At 43.1% G+C, this 19,100-nt stretch overlaps 1 protein-coding gene across 44 annotated transcripts in view; it reads right to left on the bottom strand.

Moving 5' to 3' along the window:
• The window catches only part of MAP4 (microtubule associated protein 4), a 199,713-nt gene extending 180,994 nt beyond the window's left edge, over positions 1-18,719 (bottom strand). For 33 of the 44 annotated variants that reach the window (XM_025988966.2, XM_025988957.2, XM_072722349.1 and 30 more), the window contains exon 1: positions 18,197-18,503. The gene's annotated coding sequence lies outside the window, so the exon portion shown is untranslated. Of the gene's footprint in view, positions 1-18,196 lie in introns of all 44 variants that reach the window. The other 11 variants (XM_025988934.2, XM_072722362.1, XM_072722363.1 and 8 more) reach the window with 5 other exon arrangements.
• Positions 18,720-19,100: the final 381 nt, after the last annotated feature.

Here is a 19,100-nt window from a genome sequence, read left to right as displayed (position 1 = left end):
GAAGAAGAAGAAGAAGAAGAAGAAGAAGAATTCAGCAATATTCTTCATGTTTATCTTGCCAAGAAAAGTCTGAAACTGGTAGAACTTAGTCTCCTTCAGAACTAAAATGCTATAATATACTATTATCAATACTATAAAGCAGTTCCGTATCTCATTACTCACAAGCTTAAATGATATTTTCTCATGAACTCCATCACATTTAATGATTTTCTTAGAATGGAAATTAAGAATGAGGCAGGCATCCTGCCAAAAAAAAAGTCAGACCTCTTAGAGATTTAAAGTTTACAAGAAATACATAGGTAACTGAGAAACATGTTAAATGCCAACACCAAGATGCAAACAGTAAAATACAGCATATGAAAAGTTCTACAGGACAAATAACTTATTTTTTCAATATAAAAGAAGCAAAGAAAAAGAGATATGTAGATCCTGTTAAAGGAGACTGAAGAGACCCATCAACCAAATGAAAATCTTGTCTGCATCCTACTCAAACTGATCAGCTATAAAAACATCTATGAAACAGAAAAGAAACATCTGAATATTAACTATTTTTATCAAATTTAAAGGCTCTCCAGTGATTGTGATTATACTTAAAACACAAGTATTATCTTTTAAGACACATCCCACAGTATTTATAGATAAGATGGTGTCTTGGATCTGCTTCAAAATAATCCAGTATAGAAGGGTTGGGGGAAAAACAGGATATGGATGAATTAAAATTGGTCATAGATTGATAATTACGAGAACTGTTCTTGGGGCACCTGCGTGACTCAGCTAATTATGCATCTGACTCTTGACTGTGACTCAGGTGATGATCTCGGGGTCGTGAGACAAACTCTGCATCAGGTTCCAAGGTGCGTGTAGAGTCTGCTTAAGACTCTCTATCTCCTTCTACCCCCTTCCCCACTCTGCTCACACATATGCTCCTCTCTCACTCCCTCAAAAAAATTGAAAATAAAAAAATAAAGACAAGGTGTACCTGGGGTAACTCAGTTAAGCATCTGCCTTCAGCTCAGGTAATGCTCACCAGGTCCTGGGATTAAGTCCCATGCTGGGCTTCCTGCTCAGCAGGGAGCCTGCTTCTCTCTCTCCCTCTGCCCCTCCCCACCACTTATTCTCTCTTTCCCTCAAATAAATAAATAAAAGTATTTTTAAAAATAAATAGAAGTGTTCAGTACATGCGGTTCATTTCATTATACCAATCTCAACTTCTGTGACAGATCTGAAATTTCTCATTTTAATAAAGTTCCCTACAAAAAATAAGATATACAAAAACTACTATTATGAAATCAAATTCACAATTGATAGGGCAATGCAATTGTGAGAAATTTGAGAAATATGAACTTCAAGTAATGACCTAAAAGGTTTCCCTTTCGGACACCTGGGTGGCTATATTTTGCTACTAGTGTTGAGAAATGGATTACAGAAGGAACAATTACAGGGGATCCCTGGGTGGCTCAGCAGTTTAGCACCTGCCTTCGGCCCAGGGCATGATCCTGGAGTCCTGGGATCGAGTCCCACGTTGGGCTCCTTGCATGGAGCCTGCTTCTCCCTCTGCCTGTGTCTCTGCCTCTCTCTCTCTCTCTCTCTCTCTCATGAATAAATAAAATCTTTAAAAAAAAAAAAAAAAAAAAAAAAGAAGGAACAATTACATACTCTTGGTTTCCTCAACCACATAACCATGCAGCCTATGGCTACTTCCACAAATTTCTAACTTGGGCTAGCCACCATAATTATCGTGACTGCTGATGGCACTAAATTCTTACTAGGGGCCCTTGAGTGGCTCAGATAGTTAAGTGTCTGTCTTTGGCTCAGGTCATAATCTCAGAGTCTTGGGACTGAGCCCCGCATTCGGCTCCCTGCTCAATGGGGAGTCTGCTTCTCCCTCTCCGTCCCGCACCCCCAGCTCATTCTCATTCTCTCTCTCTCTCTCAAATGAATAAATAAAATCTTTTAAAAGAAGAAATTTTTCAGAGACCCCAGAATTTACATGTATTATTATTCACCACTACCTTTGCTATGGCCAATCTACTACTGCACTGAGAATTTATTCTTCAGGAAATAATTTTAATATCATTTGGCAGGATCCCTGGGTGGCGCAGCAGTTTGGCGCCTGCCTTTGGCCCAGGGCGCGATCCTGGAGACCCGGGATCGAATCCCACGTCGGGCTCCCGGTGCATGGAGCCTGCTTCTCCCTCTGCCTGTGTCTCTGCCTCTCTCTCTCTCTCTCTGTGACTATCATAAATTAAATAATAATAATAATAATAATAATAATATCATTTGGCTACTCTTTTCTGAAGAACAGGATGCTTTTAAATATTTTTTTTTAATTTTTTTTTTATTTATTTATGATACAGAGAGAGAGAGAGAGAGAGAGGGGCAGAAACACAGGCAGAGGGAGAAGCAGGCTCCATGCACCGGGAGCCCGACGTGGGATTCGATCCCGGGTCTCCAGGATCGCGCCCTGGGCCAAAGGCAGGCGCCAAACCGCTGCGCCACCCAGGGATCCCGAACAGGATGCTTTTAAAAAGCATTTCTCCGTGTCTACTAATGAAAGGTAGACAGAACAGTAACAAAAGACAACAGGTCAGATACTATACTTTAACAGCCAATGTTTTGTCTTCCTTGTGTCTATGATTTAGTGATAAGGAGGGAAATGAAAATGAGTGAGCTTAAGTTTATCCAAGAAATAATGTGAACACAAAATTAACAACCAACATAGCCAATCACATTATCTTAAGTACTCCTATGTTCATGAAAGACCTATTCTGTGAATGAGGACAGAACATGTTTCTCTAGAGAATACATAAAATCAAATTAATGTTCCTATTCCAACACACAGCAAACTATTCTGAGTTCCAGTAACAAAGGGTAACTATAGGCAATTCTACAGAGAAGGATACATAGAAGTAAGATGATTTAACTTTTTTGGACTTCAGAAAACAATTTGAGAGGTAAAACAGTCTGAACAATGCTCCACTTTCCCTCTGTGCCATTTTCTAGGACCCTGCACTATAATGAATTCATTGGCATTTTTATGCCAGGATTAATTGAATATACATTTGGTAATAGAGAAAAAGAAATGAACTCTGAGGCAGTCTCTGACTTCAAGAGGATCTCAATCCAGTGGAAACGCATATATAAGTAAAAAAGATGCAGAAATCCAAAGGAAGGGGCACCTGGGTATTAACTTTGGTTGAGCATCTGACTATTGATTTCGGCTCAAGTTTTGATATCAGGGGATCCTTGGGTGGCTCAGCGGTTTAGCGCCTGCCTTCGGCCCAGGGCATGATCCCAGAATCCTGGGATCGAGTCCCATACATCAAGCCCCCTGCATGAAGCCTGCTTTTCTCTTCCCTCTGTCTGTGTCTCTGCCTCTCTCTGTGTGTCTATCATGAATAAATAAACTCTTTTAAAAAAAGTTTTGATATAAAAAAAAAGTTTTGATATCAGCATTGTGAGATCGAGTCCCACGTTAGTTAGTCTCTTTGTTCACCAGAAATCTGCTTGAGATTCTCTTTCCCTCCCCCTCTGCCCCTCCTCCCCAATGCTCTCATTCTCTCCCTCCAAAATAAATACAAATCTTTTTTTAAAGATTTATTTATTTATGAGAGAGAGAGAGAGAGAGAGAGAGAGGCAGAGACACAGGAGGAGGGAGAAGCAGGCTCCATGCCAGGAGCCAGACGCGGGACTCAATCCCGGGACTCCAGGATCGTGCCCTGGGCCAAATGCAGGCGCTAAACCGCTGAGCCACCCAGGGATCCCCTAAATACAAATTTTTAAAAAGGAATTCACACATATACAAAACTATTAGATGGGGGCACTTGGGTGGCTCAGCAGTTGAGTGTCTGCCTTTGGCTCAGGTCATGATCCCAGGATCCAGGATCGAGTCCCACATCAGGCTCCTGTGAGGAGCCTGCTTCTCCCTCTGCTTTTCTCTGCCTCTCTCTCTGTAGCTCTCATGAATAAATAAATCTTAAAAAAAAAAAAAAAAACTATTAGAGGTAATAAGTTCAGCAAGATTGCAGAACACCAGATCAATATACAAAAAAAATCAGCTGTATTTCTATGTACTAGCAATTAGCAATCATAAAAAGGAAATTAAGAAAACAATTCCATTTACAACAGCATCAAAAAGAATACAGTGCTCAGCAAAAAAAAATAATCAAAAAAGTGCAAGCCTTATCCACTGAAAACTACAACACTTTACTGAAAGTAATTAAAGAAGACATAAACAAATATAAAGACATTCCATGTTCATGGATTGGAAGACTTAACATTGTCAAAGACGACAATATGCTCCTAGTTAATCTACAAATATACAGTCCTAGTCTAAATCCTAACTGCCTTTTATTCAGAAATTGACAAGCTGATCCTAAACTTCATACGGAAATGAATGGGATCCAGCATAGACAAAACAATTTTGAAAAGAAGAACAAAGTTGGCAAACTCACACTTCTTGATTTCAAAACATACTACAATGTCTACAGTAAACAAGACAGTGTGGTACTGGCGCAAGGACAGACATGTAAGTCAATGGAACAGAACTGAGAATGCAGAAAAAAAATCCCAACACCTAAGGTCAACAAACTTTCAAAATGAGTGCCAAAGCACCTCTGGGTGGCTCAGTCAATTAAGCACGCAACTCATAATTTCGGCCCCAGACAGATCTCAGAGTCATGGGATTGAGGTGGGATTGAGGGATTGAGCTGCGTGTAGGGCTCCACACTCAGCAGGGAGTCTGCTTCTCTCTCCCTCTCCCTCTCCTTCTCTCTCTCTCTCCCCCCTCTGCCCCTCCCCCAACTCCTATGCATGCTCTCTTCAAAATAAATAAATCTTATAGAAGAAAAAAAATGAGTGTCAAGTAATTCAATGGAAAAAGAAAAGTCTTTTCAACAAATGGTACAAGAACTGGATATCCACATGCAAAAAAAATAAAGAATTTGGACCCCTACCTTACACCATATATAAAAAATAACTCAAAATGCACCCAAAACCTAAACGTAACAGCTAAAACTACCAAATCTGTAAAAGAAAAACAGGCAGAAATCTTTGTGATTTTATATTAGGCAAGAGATCCTTAGATGTGACACCTAAAGTACAAGCAACCACAGAAAAAAAACAGATAAAGTGGCCTTCATCAAAATTAGAAAGTCAGAAAATAAAAAAGAAAACCCACAGAATAAATATTTGCAAATCATGAATTTGATAATGAATTTGTATCTAAAGACTTAAAATTCAAAAATGAAAACAAAGAACCTAATTCAAAACAGGGAAAGGATCTTAATACACATTTCTTCAAAGATTATCTAGAAATAGCCAATAAGCACATTAGTCATCAGGGAAATCAAAATCACAATGATGTATCCCTTCACACCCACTAGGATGGAAATGAAGACATATAACATTGGTGGCTACCAGAGGCAGAGAAGTGGTGGATGGGGAAAAATAGGTAAAAGGAGTCAAAAGGTTAAGTTAATAAAAAATAACAGTGGAAGGAAGGAGAGACCATCAGAACTGACCAGTGAGCAATAACTAATAAATCTGAAGGAATCATTTCAAGCCCAAGCAATAAATGATAACTGAGAAATGTTTAGAACTATCTCAGAATAAAAACACATCAATGGATATGGTATATCCATTTAATGGTATATAATAAAAAAAAATTTTTTAAGATTTTTTTTAAAGATTTTTATTTATTTACTCATGAGAGACACAGAGAGAAGACAGAGACATAGGCAGAGGGAGAAACTGGCTCCTCACAGGGAGCCCAATGTGGGACTCGATCCCAGATCTCCAGGATCACACCCTGAGCCAAAGCAGATGCTCAAACACTGAGTCACCCAGGCATCCCTAAAAACAGAGTTTTAAAGACATATAATAGCAAGTGTTTGTAAGGATGTGGAAAAACTGGAACCCTCATATACTGCTAATGGGAACATAAAAAGGTGTGACCAGTATGGAAAGCAGTCTGGCAGTTCCTCAAAAGGTTAAACACAGAATTACCATATGACCCAATAATTCCACTCTTAGATATATACCCAAGAGAAACAGAAACATATAAGGGCACCTGGGTGGGTCAGTCGGTTAAGCATCTGCCTTCGGCACAGGTCATGATCCCAGGGTCCTGGGATTAAGCCCTGAGTTGGGCTCCTGGCTTAATGGGGAGTTTGCTTCTCTCTCTCTCCCTACCCCTCCCCTACTTGTGCCCTCTTTCTCAAATACATAATATTTTTTTAAAAAAATGAAAAACATATGTCCACACAAAAAGTCATACACAAGGCAGCCCGGTGGCTCAGTGGTTTAGCGCCGCCTTCAGCCCAGGGTGTAATCCTGGAGACCAGGGATCGAGTCCCACATTGGGCTCCCTGCATGGAGCCTGCTTCTTGCTCTGCCTGTGTCTCTGCCTCTGTGTGTGTGTGTGTGTGTGTGTGTGTGTGTGTGTGTGTGTCTTTCATGAATAAATAAAATCTTTAAAAAAAAGTCATACACAAATGTTCACAGCAGCATTCGGGCTTCTGAATGGCTTAGTCAGTTAAGCATTTGACTCTTGATTTTAGCTCAGGGTCATGAGACTGGATTCTGTGTTGGGCGTGGATCCTGCCTGGGATTCTCTCTCTCCCTCCCTCAAAAAAAAGTTCACACTAGCATTATTCATAATAGCTAAAAAGTGGAAACAACCCACCTATGAAAGGATAAACTAAATATGGTATATTCCCATACAATGAGTATTATTCATCCACAAAAAGGAATGAAGTACTGGGGTGCCTGAGTGGCTCAGTCAGTTCAGCCTCCCAACTCTTCTCAGGGTCATGAGATTGAGCTCCACACTGGTCTCTGTGCTTAGTGGGGAGTCTGCTTGAGATTCTCTCTCTCTCCCTCTACCCCTACCCCTCCCTGCATGAAAGTGTTCCCTCTCTCTCAAATAAATCTTCAAGAAAAAAAAAAAAATGATGTACTGATACAGACTACAACATGGACAAACTTTGGAAACATGCTAATGAAAAAATCCAGATACAAAAGGCTCCTGGGAGGCTCGATGGTTGAGCATCTGCCTTTGGCTCAGGTCATGATCCTGGGGTCCTAGGATCAAGTCCCACATCAGGCTCTGCACAGAGAGTCTGCTTTTCCCTCTGCCTGTGTCTCTGCCTCTCTGTCTCTCATGAATAAATAAAATCTTTAAAAAAAAAAAAAAAGGCTACATATTATATGATTCAATTTATAGGATATGCCCAGAATGGGCAAATCCAGCGACAGAAATTAGAGCTGTGGTTGACAGAGATTGGGGGCGGGGAGGATGGAAGTGACGGCTAATGGGCTTGAGATGTCTTTTGGGAATGATGCAAATGTTCTGGAATTATATAGTGGTAATTACACAATGCTTTGAATACACAAAACCCAAAATGACTTCTATACTCTATACTTCTACACTTTAAAATGGTAAATTTGGGGATCCCTGGGTGGTGCAGTGGTTTGGCACCTGCCTTTGGCCCAGGGCACGATCCTGGAGACCCGGGATCAAATCCCACGTCGGGCTCCCGGTGCATGGAGCCTGCTTCTCCCTCTGCCTATGTCTCTGCCTCTCTCTGTGTGTGTGACTATCATAAATAAATAAAATTTTTTTAATTAATTAATTAATTAATTTTAAAAATGGTGAATTTTATGGTATGTCATTTAACTTAATCTTTTTAATATGGAATAACATATGCCCAAAGATATATATTGGTGAAAATACCAAAGAGGAATACTTAACCAGACTAAGAAAAATATCAAAAAGGTTTTCTAAAGCTGATACCTGACTTGATACAAGGGAAAAACGTCTGTAAGTCGGTCTTACTCTCCACCCTCTCCCTTTTCCCACTCTTCCCTAAACTCAGAAATCACTTACCTATAAAAAAGAAAGAGAGAGAGGAAAAAAGGAAAGAAAATACTTACCATCACCCAAAGGAATATTTGCATCCTAATACAAATTATTTCAAAGAAAATATGTTCTACATATAACATAAAGGCTCTCTGGAATACTCCTAGTGTACTTCTATTAATCACAGATAAAATGGGTTAACCCAAATGAACATGTGATCAAGAATTTCAGATAGTTTAAAAAAAAAAAAAGGAATCTCAGTTTAATAAAAACTGAGCTAAGAGAGGGGAGTCACTTTAGGAAGCAACATTTTTCTTAAGCGGCTCTAACTTCCATTCCCACTGACCACTATCCTCAATCTCCCCTAAATTTTTCATTCCATAAATTATATTCCCAAAAAGCTTTTTAAGTTTTTCCACAACAGTTTCAACACATATGAGTGGAGAGATAATGAAATAGAAAGCATTTTACATGTGAATAAGTCAGAACTTATACTTGTCATAATAATTATATAACTTAATTTCAATCAATAATCAATAACTACCATTAGAAAGAACTAGCTGAGGGGCACTGGGTAGCTCAGTCAGTTAAGCATTCAACTCTTGATTTTGGCTCAGGTCATGATCTCAAGGTCATAAGATTGAGCCCCACTTCAGCTCCACGCTCAGCAATCTCCCTCTCTCTCTTCAAATAAATAAATCTTAAAAAAGAAAGAAAGAAAAGAACAAATGAACTAGCTATGTCTTCAGAGTTTAAGATGTAGAATATTTTAGGGGCACCTGGTTGGCTCAGTTGGTAAAGCATGCAACTTTTTTTTTTTTTTTTTAAGATTTTATTTGAGAGAGAGAGAGAAAGAGATTCATGTGTCTCTCATGAATAAATAAAATCTTTAAAAAAAAAAAAAGTCTGATGCTTAACTGAGCTCTTTACCTTGGGGTTGTAAGTTCAAGCCCCACGATGGGTGTAGAGATTACTTAAAAATAAAATCTTAAAAAAAAAAAACAAAGATGTAAAATATTTTTTTTTTAAGATTTTATTTATCCATTCATAGACACACAGAGAGAGGGGCAGAGACAAAGGCAGAGGGAGAAGCAGGCTCCACCCAGGGAGCCCGATGCGGGACTCGATCCCGGGTCTCCAGGATCACACCCCAGGCTGCAGGCGGCACCAAACCACTGCACCGTGGGGACTGCCCAGATGTAAAATATTTTAATTGTGGGATCCCTGGGTGGCTCAGCGGTTTGGCGCCTGCCTTTGGCCCAGGGCGCGATCCTGGAGACCCGGGATCGAATCCCACATCAGGCTCCCAGTGCATGGAGCCTGCTTCTCCCTCTGCCTGTGTCTCTGCCTCTCTCTCTCTCTGTGACTATCATAAATAAATTTTAAAAAAAAATTTAAAAAAACATATATTTTAATTGTAATTTTGCACACAAACTATAGCAGAAAATCAGAACCAAAATCTTTGGAAATACCAGTCAGAAGTAAGGAGAAAATAAAGTATTAAGTTTTATCTCTAATTACATACTACTAAGATCTGATCTTGGCACTCTCTAGGTGAATATTTTCTTAAGTCAAAATATAGAAAAAAAAAACGTATCAAAATTATTGACACAGGAAGGGTAACAAAGGCACAGGATAATAGGAACCAAAAAGCCTCCTCTGGAACAATGGACAGAAACTGGATTTATAGAAAGAAAATAGGAGTGTAAAAAGAGTCCAACACATAGAATCAGAAAATCAACCAATCAAGAATGAAGACTTGGGTTAATCGCAGCTCTAGAGAAAAAGACCTAGAGGGGAGCTTACTGCCAGACAAGTATAAACTAACCCTGAAAGTGGATATGAAAAGAAAGAATTATTTTAAAGCAGCAAGGGTGGAAACTAAGTGGTAAGCTCCCCAAGGGAGCTCCCCAAGCTCCCCAATGACCCCAAGGGTCATTTTGAATTCCTTAGTCACTTATTTCCAGGACTAAATACAGTATCTGGATCAGACCATAACTGACAAACTACCGCATCCAGAGGAGATGCCCAACATAGTAAAAGGCTTAGAAAGCACATTTCATAAGAAGTGGCTGGGGGGAAAAACTATTTAGTCTGGAAAAAACTTAAGTGGGACAAAATAATTCCAGAAAAGGAATTATCCTTGCTGTCAACCGGTCAAAAGTTTAAAAAAAAAATCTAAAAACCAAAAACGTATTTAATGAAAAGGAGCAATCCTACCAAGAAGGGACAAAGGTTGACTTGTTAGTCAAGATACCTGATATGAAGACTGTTTTGCTTAGGATCAAGCACAGCACTGGGAGAATAAGTCATCAAATCTAGCTGCAGTCACTCACTTCCTGTTTGGCCAAGGGCAAATGACATCACCTCTCCACTTAAAATGAAAAACAGTAATTTAAAATACCAATATTATAGGAGTATAATTTAAATTAATTAACTGCAAAATGCCTTGGAAATTTATGTGATAATGAAAACTGCATTCTCCTACTTTACATATACACTAAGGTTGAACAGTTAAGTAAATATAAATAACAAGAGCCAAGTTTCTCACCGTCAGAAAAAGAAGTTACAAATAAGCAAGGAAAAGAATGCTAGAAGGAATCTATGGTACTGGACTAGAGTCAGAGAGACCAGGATGACCACATCATATTTATATACTGATAGCTATGGAAATAAACATAGATATGTGTGAACCTGGGTCAGTATACAAACAGGTATTTCCTAGGTCTGCCCTCTAAGACGACCTACAAGCAGTGATAGCCCAGTAGCAGTGTACATCCAGTTCATTTAGAAACCAGATCTGAGTTTCTAAATATTTTTCTCCAATAAAAGAAACCAAGGCTCCTTGGAAAAATGATTTTTCTGGGGGCTGGGACAGGGAAAATACAAGATGAGGCTGGAGCATCTTGCAGCACCAGAAAGTAAGCTCCAAAAAAAAAAAAAAAAAAAAAAAAAAGAAAAGAAAAGAAAGAAAGAAAGAAAAAGAAAAAAAAGAAAAGGGAAACATATCAAAAGAACGTAAGTGCCAAATGGCCAAAGCCAGAAGAATGTAAGCAATAAAGTACTGTATTGGATTACAACCCAAAGGAAAAAAATAAGTATTCATAAATCCATACAGATACAAATGAATAAATTTGGGGAGAGGGGCATGTACAAATCTTACTCTCAGAAGAATTCCAAATAATAAATGTAGAAGGAATGAAGGATATAGAAAATCACTACTACAGTTACACAGCAATTGCCACTGCAGGCAAATTTCATCCATGAATGCTAAAATTAGTAGATGAAATTTAGATCTCTGTAGAGCCTCAGAGAACCTCCCCAAAATATTTATTCATTACATGGGTGATTCTAACATAGGCTCCCAGGATACCTGGTGGCTCAGTGGTTGAACATCTGCCTTTGGCTCAGGTTGTGATTCCGGGATCGGGTCCCACATCGGGTTCCCTGCATGGAGCCTGCTTCTCCTTCTGCCTATGTCTCTGCCTTTTTCTCTGTGTCTCTCATGAATAAATAAAAATCTTAAAAATAATAATAATAATAACCTAGGCTCCAAATTTTTCAATACTGATCCCTTCAGGAGGTAGAGTTTAATTCCCTTCCTCCAGAAATGGGCTTGACTTAGTGACTTATTTCTAGCTTCTAACAAATAAAGTAAGGAAATGGAAAAATAATCACTTTAGTGAAGCCAGGTAGATATTACCTTAATCAAGTTATCAACATTAACATCAGTATAGTAAGTCACTTTGCTCTCAGGTATCCCCTGATATGCAATATGATGTAACAAGAAAGGGCATACCATCTCTATGGTACTCTCCCTCAAAATGCCTAAGTTCAGGGTAATCATGAGAAAATACCAGAAATCCCAATTCAGAAAAATTCTGCAAATAACTGCTACTCAAAGGTGTCAAGGAGCGAAAGGCAAGGAGAGACTAAGAAACTTTCACAGATTGTCAGAAACTAGGGAAACAGGACACCTGAATGGAATGTGGCATCCTGGATCAGATCCTGTAACAGAAAAAGGGTTATCACTGGGGAAAAATTAGGGAAAGGAGAGGAAAGCTTATAATCTAGTTAAAGTAATCTTTTCTTTTTTTAAAGATTTTATTTATTTATTCATGAGAGAGAGAGAGAGAGAGAGAGAGAGAGGCAGAGACACAGGCAGGGAGAAGCAGGCTCCATGCAGGGAGCCCGATGCAGAACTTGAACCCGGGACTCCAGGATGACGCCCTGGGCCTAAGGCAGGCGCCAAACCGCTGAACCACCCAGGGATCCCCAAGTTAAAATAATCTTAAACTAATATTGATTTCCTAATTTTTTAAAAGATTGTATTTATTTATTCATGAGACACACACAAAGGCAGAGACATAGGTAGAGGAAGAAGCAGGCTCCCTATGGGTAGGTAGCCCAATGCAAAACTCGATCTCAGGATTGCAGGGCCACAACCTGAGCCAAAGGCAGACACTCCAACCACTGAACCACACCCAAGTGCCCCTGACTTCCTAATTTTAATAAATGTATCATTATATAAGATGTTAACATTAGGAAAATTAGATGAAAATTATATGGAAATTCCGTAATGTCTTTACAATCTTCTGTAAATCTAGAATTATTTGAAAATAAATTATTTTTTAAACTGCCTTCTTGCAAAGTCAGAAAGTGAAGAAAAGCAATACATTTAAAAGAAATTTAAATACAGGGATGCCTGGGTGGCTCAGCGGTTGAGCATCTATCTGCCTTTGGCTCAGGGCGTGATCCCGGGAATCAAGTCCCACGTCAGGCTCCCCATGGGGAGTCTGCTTCTCCCTCTGCCTGTGTCTCTGCCTTCTCTCTGTCTCTCATGAATAAATAAATAAAATCTTAAAACAACAACAACAAAAAAAACCTTTAAATGCATGTAAACTGATAAGATAGGTTTTATGGTGAGAAGACTAACTTTTCAGGCTGCCTGGGTGGCTCAGTCTGTTGGGTGTCAGACTGGATCATGATCTCAGGGTCATGAGATAGAGCCTGGCAGAGTCCGCTTGGGATTCTCTCTCTCTCTCTCTCTCTCTCTCTCTCTCCCCCCTCCCTCTGCCCCTTGAAATGCAGAGACTCTGAAATAAAATCTTAAAAAAAAAAAAATTTAACTTTACTACCACATAAAGAAACACCAAATTAGGCTGAATTGACTTTTGAACTCAGAATTTAATGACATACAGGGGTGCCTGGGTGGCAGAGTGAGTCAAGCCTCCTCTTCTTCTCTTGGTTTAAGCTCAGGTCAAGATCACAGGGTCATGAGATTGATCCCCAAATCCGTCTGCACTCAGTACAGAGTATGCTTAAAGCTCAGAATTTAATGACATACAGGGGTGCCTGGGTGGCAGAGTGAGTCAAGCCTCCTCTTCTTCTCTTGGTTTAAGCTCAGGTCAAGATCACAGGGTCATGAGATTGATCCCCAAATCCCTCTGCACTCAGTACAGAGTATGCTTAAAACATGCTTCTCCCTCTCCCTCTGCCCCACCCCCGGCTCCCTCTCTCTCTCAAAAATAAATTAATTAAACAAAAATTTAAGGGCATACAAAACAATTCCCATCAAGTCTGTATTGAGAGATTAACCCTAGAGAGCTCTAAAAGGGTGATGAATATGATCCCCCAGATATGTCAGTTTGCTTTATCCCCTTTCTTGACCATAATTGTCCTCAACACATTCCTAGCAGTAAATCCACAGGAACCTGGTTCTATTTTTTTTTAATATTTTATTTATTTATTCATGAGAGGCACACACAGAGAAAGAGAGAGAGAGAAAGAGAGAGGCAGAAACACAGGCAGAGGGAGAAGCAGGCTCCATGCAGGGAGCCCGACATGGGACTCAATCCCGGGTCTCCAGGATCACACCCCTGGTTGAAGGTGGTGCTAAACCGCTGAGCCACTGGGGCTGCCCCAGGAACCTGGTTCTAAAAGTGCCATTTATAAGAACAAAGTAAAATCAGTGGTATTTACTCAGTTTCTTTTTAAAATTGACCAAATCAAATGAACCACCAGATGACTTCCATTAGGTCAAAATGTTCCTCAGATTTTCTTGCTTTTTAAGGAAAAATAAAGCCTACTCATCAACTAACCATGGTTAATATTTTAAAAAAAGGGATCCCTGGGTGGCACAGTGGTTTAGCGCCTGCCTTTGGCCCAGCGCGCGATCCTGGAGACCCGGGATCAAATCCCACGTCGGGCTACCGGTGCATGGAGCCTGCTTCTCCCTCTGCCTATGTCTCTGCCTCTCTCTCTCTCTGTGACTATCATAAAAAAATAAAATAAAATAAAAATAAAAAATTTAAAAAGAAGAGGGGTACACGGCTGGCTCAGTTGGCAGAACATGCAACTCTTGGCATGAGCCCCATGTTGGGAGAAGAGATTACTTAAGAAAATAATAATTTTAAAAAGAAGAAAGAAAAAAAGGAAGAGGAGGAGAAGGAAAAGAGGAGTAGAAAGAGGAGGAAAGGGCAGCCCCGGTGGCGCAGCGGTTTGGTGCCGCCTGTAGCCTGGGGTGTGATCCTGGAGACCCGGGATCGAGTCGCACATTGGGCTCCCTGCATGGTGCCTGCTTCTCCCTCTCCCTCTGCCTGTGTCTCTGCCCCTCTCTCTCTGAGTCTATAAATAAATAAATAAAAATCTTTAAAAAAAAAAAAAAAAAAGAGGAGGAAAGAAAATCAATGCCTCAAATATGAAGGGTCAAGAGCAAAAATTTCAAGAGACAGGGGGATCCCTGGGTGGCTCAGTGGTTTAGCGCCTGCCTTCAGCCCTGGAGTCCCAGGATGGAGTCCCACATCAGGCTCCCTGCATGGAGCCTGCTTCTCCCTCTGCCTGTGTCTCTGCCTCTCTCTCTCTCTCTCTCATGAATTTAAAAAAAAAAATTTTTTTTTCAAGAGACAAAGGATGAATCAAAATTCAAAAACAAAATCGGTAAAAAGAACAAGACACTGAAATCAGGAAGACCCCTCTCTCTGGGACGCCTGGGTGGCTCAGCCATTGGCGCCTGCTTTTGGCCCAGGGCATGATCCTGGAGTTCCAAGATCAAGTCCGGCATCAGGCTCCCTGCATGGCACCTGCTTCTCCCTCTGTCTCTGCCTCTGCCTCTCTCTCTCTCATACGAATGAATAAATAAAATCTTTAAAAAAAAAGGGGGGGGGGATCTCTGGGTGGCTCAGCGGTTTCGCACCTGCCTTTGGCCCAGGGCGCGATCCTGGAGTCCCGGGATCGAGTCCCACATCGGGTTCCCTGCATGGAGCCTGCTTCTATCTCTGCCTGTGTCTCTGCGCCTCTCTCTCTCTCTCTCTCTCTCTCTCTCTCTCTATGTCTATCATAAATAAATAAAAATAAATCTTAAAAAAAAAAAAAAGAACTAATTCTGACTAAAGCTAAGTCACCTATCTTGATGTGGGTGAGAGGTTCAAACCACACAAGCCCCCCTTCCCACAAGGGAATACTCACTTCCACACACCCACATACACACACACACACCCTATAACCAAAATGAAAAACACAAGGCAGTATCATTCCCAGCTCTCAATCCATTTCAAGCAATCTTGGGAAACCTGTCCTACTCTTAAAGCCAGAGTATGTGATTAATTAAAAGTTTTCATATCCTCAAGAAAAATAAAAAATAAAAATAAAGCTAAGCCACCTAGACGTAAAATCCAAGTGCTTCCTTCAGTGCCAGCAAACAATGGAAAATGACTTTGGGACGTCTGGGTGGCTCAGCGGCTGAGCATCTGCCTTCTGCTCAGGGCATGATCCTGAGGCCCTGGAATAGAGTCCTGAGAGAAGCCTGCTTCTCCCTCCACCTATGTTTCTGCCTCTGTCTCTCATAAATAAATAAATAAAATCTTTTAGAAAAAGAAAAAGAAAATGACTTTTTAATATGTAAACTTTCAAATTTGAGAATTTTAACACAGGTAAAAATGTGCTAAGATGACAAATATATGAAAGATGATTAGGGCAGCCTGGGTGGTTCAGTGGTTTGGCGCCTGCCTTTGGCCCAGGGTGTGATCCTGGAGACCCGGGATCGAGTCCTGCGTCAGGCTCCCTGCATGCTGGAGCCTGCTTCTCCCTCTGCCTGTGTCTCTGCCTCTCTCTCTCACTGTGTGCCTATCATAAATAAATAATAAAAATAATAATAATAATAATAATAATAATAATATTTAGAATCCTCCCAGCACTGTCAAACATTAATGTATGCGTTTCTTCAATGGGAAATGGGAGACTCACTAGGATTCAGTAACTTGATGAAAACATTCCCTAAAAACATGCAGAGCCCTTAGTCCCCATTCTATAATCAATTGCCTTTTTATTACTGATTTGGCTGCCCAGAAACAAAGGTTTACTAGCCAGTGGATAATTAATTCCAATTGTGTACAGGGCACTTTATACTTTCAGTGTCAGTAAACTAGTATCTGGTTTATCAGTCTCTGGTGCGATTACTTTGCATGAATAAATTCTCAAGTGCTTAAATCACCCCTGTGTGAACCAAAAATTTCAGTTTCTGAACTACTGTTGGGGCAGATGCCAGTTCTGCCACACAACTATCTGTGTGACCCCTTATTCCTATCAGTCTCAATTTCCCCATCTGTAAACAAATACCTACGACTCGTGCCTGGAAGATGGCAAGTGCTCAAAAGGTGATTAGCTCTATTATTTTTAAGCCAAATTGGAGAGGAAGACCACCACTGATGTAGAAGCATTTCATCTGAAAAGGAGAAGTCTGGACCATCAAACCACTTCATTGGAAAGACCCCCTGAAGAGAGATGTCCCATTCCAGAAAGGTGAGAAGAGCAAAGTTAGAAAGTTTCAAGTAAAGAACCTGCTGCACTGTAAGGTTCTCGCTTAGCAACTCCAATGTTGTCTACCAAACACCCAGCCGGTAATAGTTAGAGCATGACAACTGTTCACTCTAAATCCATGTGCTCAGCTTGGATTCAGGACTGATTTATAAAAATAGCTGTTGCTGCTGCTCTTTGAATCTCTTTGAGCTGATGACTGGGCAGTGTTACCCTATAGGCCTAGAGCAGCTGTATTCCCTCACCACACCCATTTCTCTGCCTACCCAGCCGAGCTGACGGCACCCCCCCACCCCCAACGCTGCAGTAAACTATTCTCCCTCTTCCTGGGCTGAGTGAGCAAATTACAAGCACAAATATCCCCTGATGCAATGCCACAACCATCCCTGGGAAAGAGCAGAGGCAGTTGCCAAAAGCACAGCAGCAGGGAAACTGGGCGGGAGAGAGGGAGGGGGAGAGAGAGAGAGAGAGAGAGAGAGAGAGAGAGAGACAGACAGCAAGAAACACTGCAATGCTATGCAGCCAGGGAGAGAGAACCGAGAGGCCCTGGGGAGCAATAGTGTAACTGAACCAGAGGAGGGAAAGGAGAAAGGGGGTTTCCAGGAGAAAGCTGGGTAACACTAACCTTCCCGAGCAGCACGTTTCACACCCGGGTCTGGGTCCTAAAACACAAACCTAAGCATAATGACTGCCTCTTCCCAAAAGCAGCAAATGTATTTAATTTACACGTTCCTGGGTGGAAGCAAAAAAAAAAAAAAAAAAAAAAAAAAAAACAACGTTCCCCCACGAGGCAATTTCACCAAAAAAAAAAAAAGAGAGAGAGAGAGAGCTCGGGCAACACCCTAGCGGAGAAACCTGGTCCAAGTGCTAAATCACAATCTCAGCTGTGGGTAACGTTCCCAACTGCCCCCTCCAGGTCCCTGTCCCGATCCTCCCGTCCCCACCCTTGCCGCGACGGCTTCGCCCGCCCTGCCGCAGCCAGACACAACGCCAGTCCCCCAACAGTGCCAGAGGGAACGCTCGCAGGGAGCCCAGGCGGCGGCCCGGTTCTCCGGACCGCCCCTCAGCCCCGCCCGTAACCCCGGACGGGGCACGCCACTTCACATCAGCCCCACCTCAACTGACCCCCCCTAAATCTCAGGGAATGACCTTTGAGATCTCCTGCGTCCCCGAGCCCCACCCAGGGCCGCAGACCGCAGACGACCCTCGCTCTGCGGGCGCAGCCCCATCCAGAGCCTGAGGCATGCCGCTCGGCCCCACGCTCCAGACGCCCGAAGCCGCGGTCCTCTCAGCCCGCTTGGCCCCAAGGGCACCCCGGAGAGCGCCCCGAAGCCTGGAAGACCCCGCCCGCAGGCCCCCCGCCCGGCCGCCCCCGCGTCCCCCAGGCCCTCGGCCACCGCCCTTCCCCGCCTCAGGCGGGCCCCGCGGGGTCCCGGGCGGCCGCGGGGCGCGGCTCGGGCAGCCCCCGGGACAGTGGGGAGGCCGCCCCTCCGATCGGGCCCCGCCTGTCGCCGCACCTACCCGCGGCCGCTGCGCCGGAGCCGGAGCCGGAGGGAGCCGGGAGAGGGCCGGGAGGAGCCGGGAGAAGTCGGGAGGAGCCGGAGCCACCGAGCGAGCCCGTGGGGCGGGGCGCAGGGAGGCAGCCGCTTCCTCGTCGCCCTCTTGAGGGCCGGCGCGAGGGAGGGGCGCCACCGCCGCCTATCCCGCGGGCGCCGCTGCTCGGACCAATGAGCCCGGCGAGGGGGCGGGCGAAGGGCTGCGGCGGGCCAATGGGCGGCGGCCCCGCCGCCTCGACCTCGGCGTGGTAGCGGCGCGAGCGGAGGGCCGTTGGGGGCGAGGTACGCATGGGGGCTTCAGACTACCGCCTCCCGCCCGCTGGCGCCCGGGCGGCGGGCGGGCAGACCGACCATGGCCGCGACTCTGCGGTGGACGTCGCTTCCTTTCAGAACTTGGGTTCTCCCTGAAGCAGGGAGGATGCGAGCGGCCGGGCACACGCGGGCGGCCCGGGCCTCCCCGCCCGCGGGGCCCGCGAGCTCTGTGACGTAACCTGGGCGGGGCGCGGGCCCCTGGTCGCGGGAAGGAGCTGTGGGGGGGCGACTGGGCGGCGGCGGTGGCGCCCCTCGGGGCTGCGCTGCCACCGGCCGCAAATGACGTGGCTGGCCCAAGTTGAAATGTGCCGTGGGTGTACAATGCGCATCGGATTTCTGAGACTTAGTACCAAAAATATGTAAAATTAAATATTCATAGTTTTATATTGGTTACAAACTGGGTAATTGATAACAAAATTGATTACCGTTTTGGATATATTTGGCTACATAAGACCCATTTAAGATAATTTCAGGACCCCTGGGTGCCTTACTGGTTGAGCATCTATTTGCCTTTGGCTCAGGTCGTGATCCCGGGGTCCTGGGATCCAGTCCGGTGT

This window comes from Vulpes vulpes, chromosome 9, assembly GCF_048418805.1.
Source record: "Vulpes vulpes isolate BD-2025 chromosome 9, VulVul3, whole genome shotgun sequence".
Taxonomy (NCBI): domain Eukaryota; kingdom Metazoa; phylum Chordata; class Mammalia; order Carnivora; family Canidae; genus Vulpes; species Vulpes vulpes.
The sequence above is the reverse complement of the archived record's forward strand: the minus strand, read 5'-3'. Positions and strand labels throughout refer to the sequence as shown.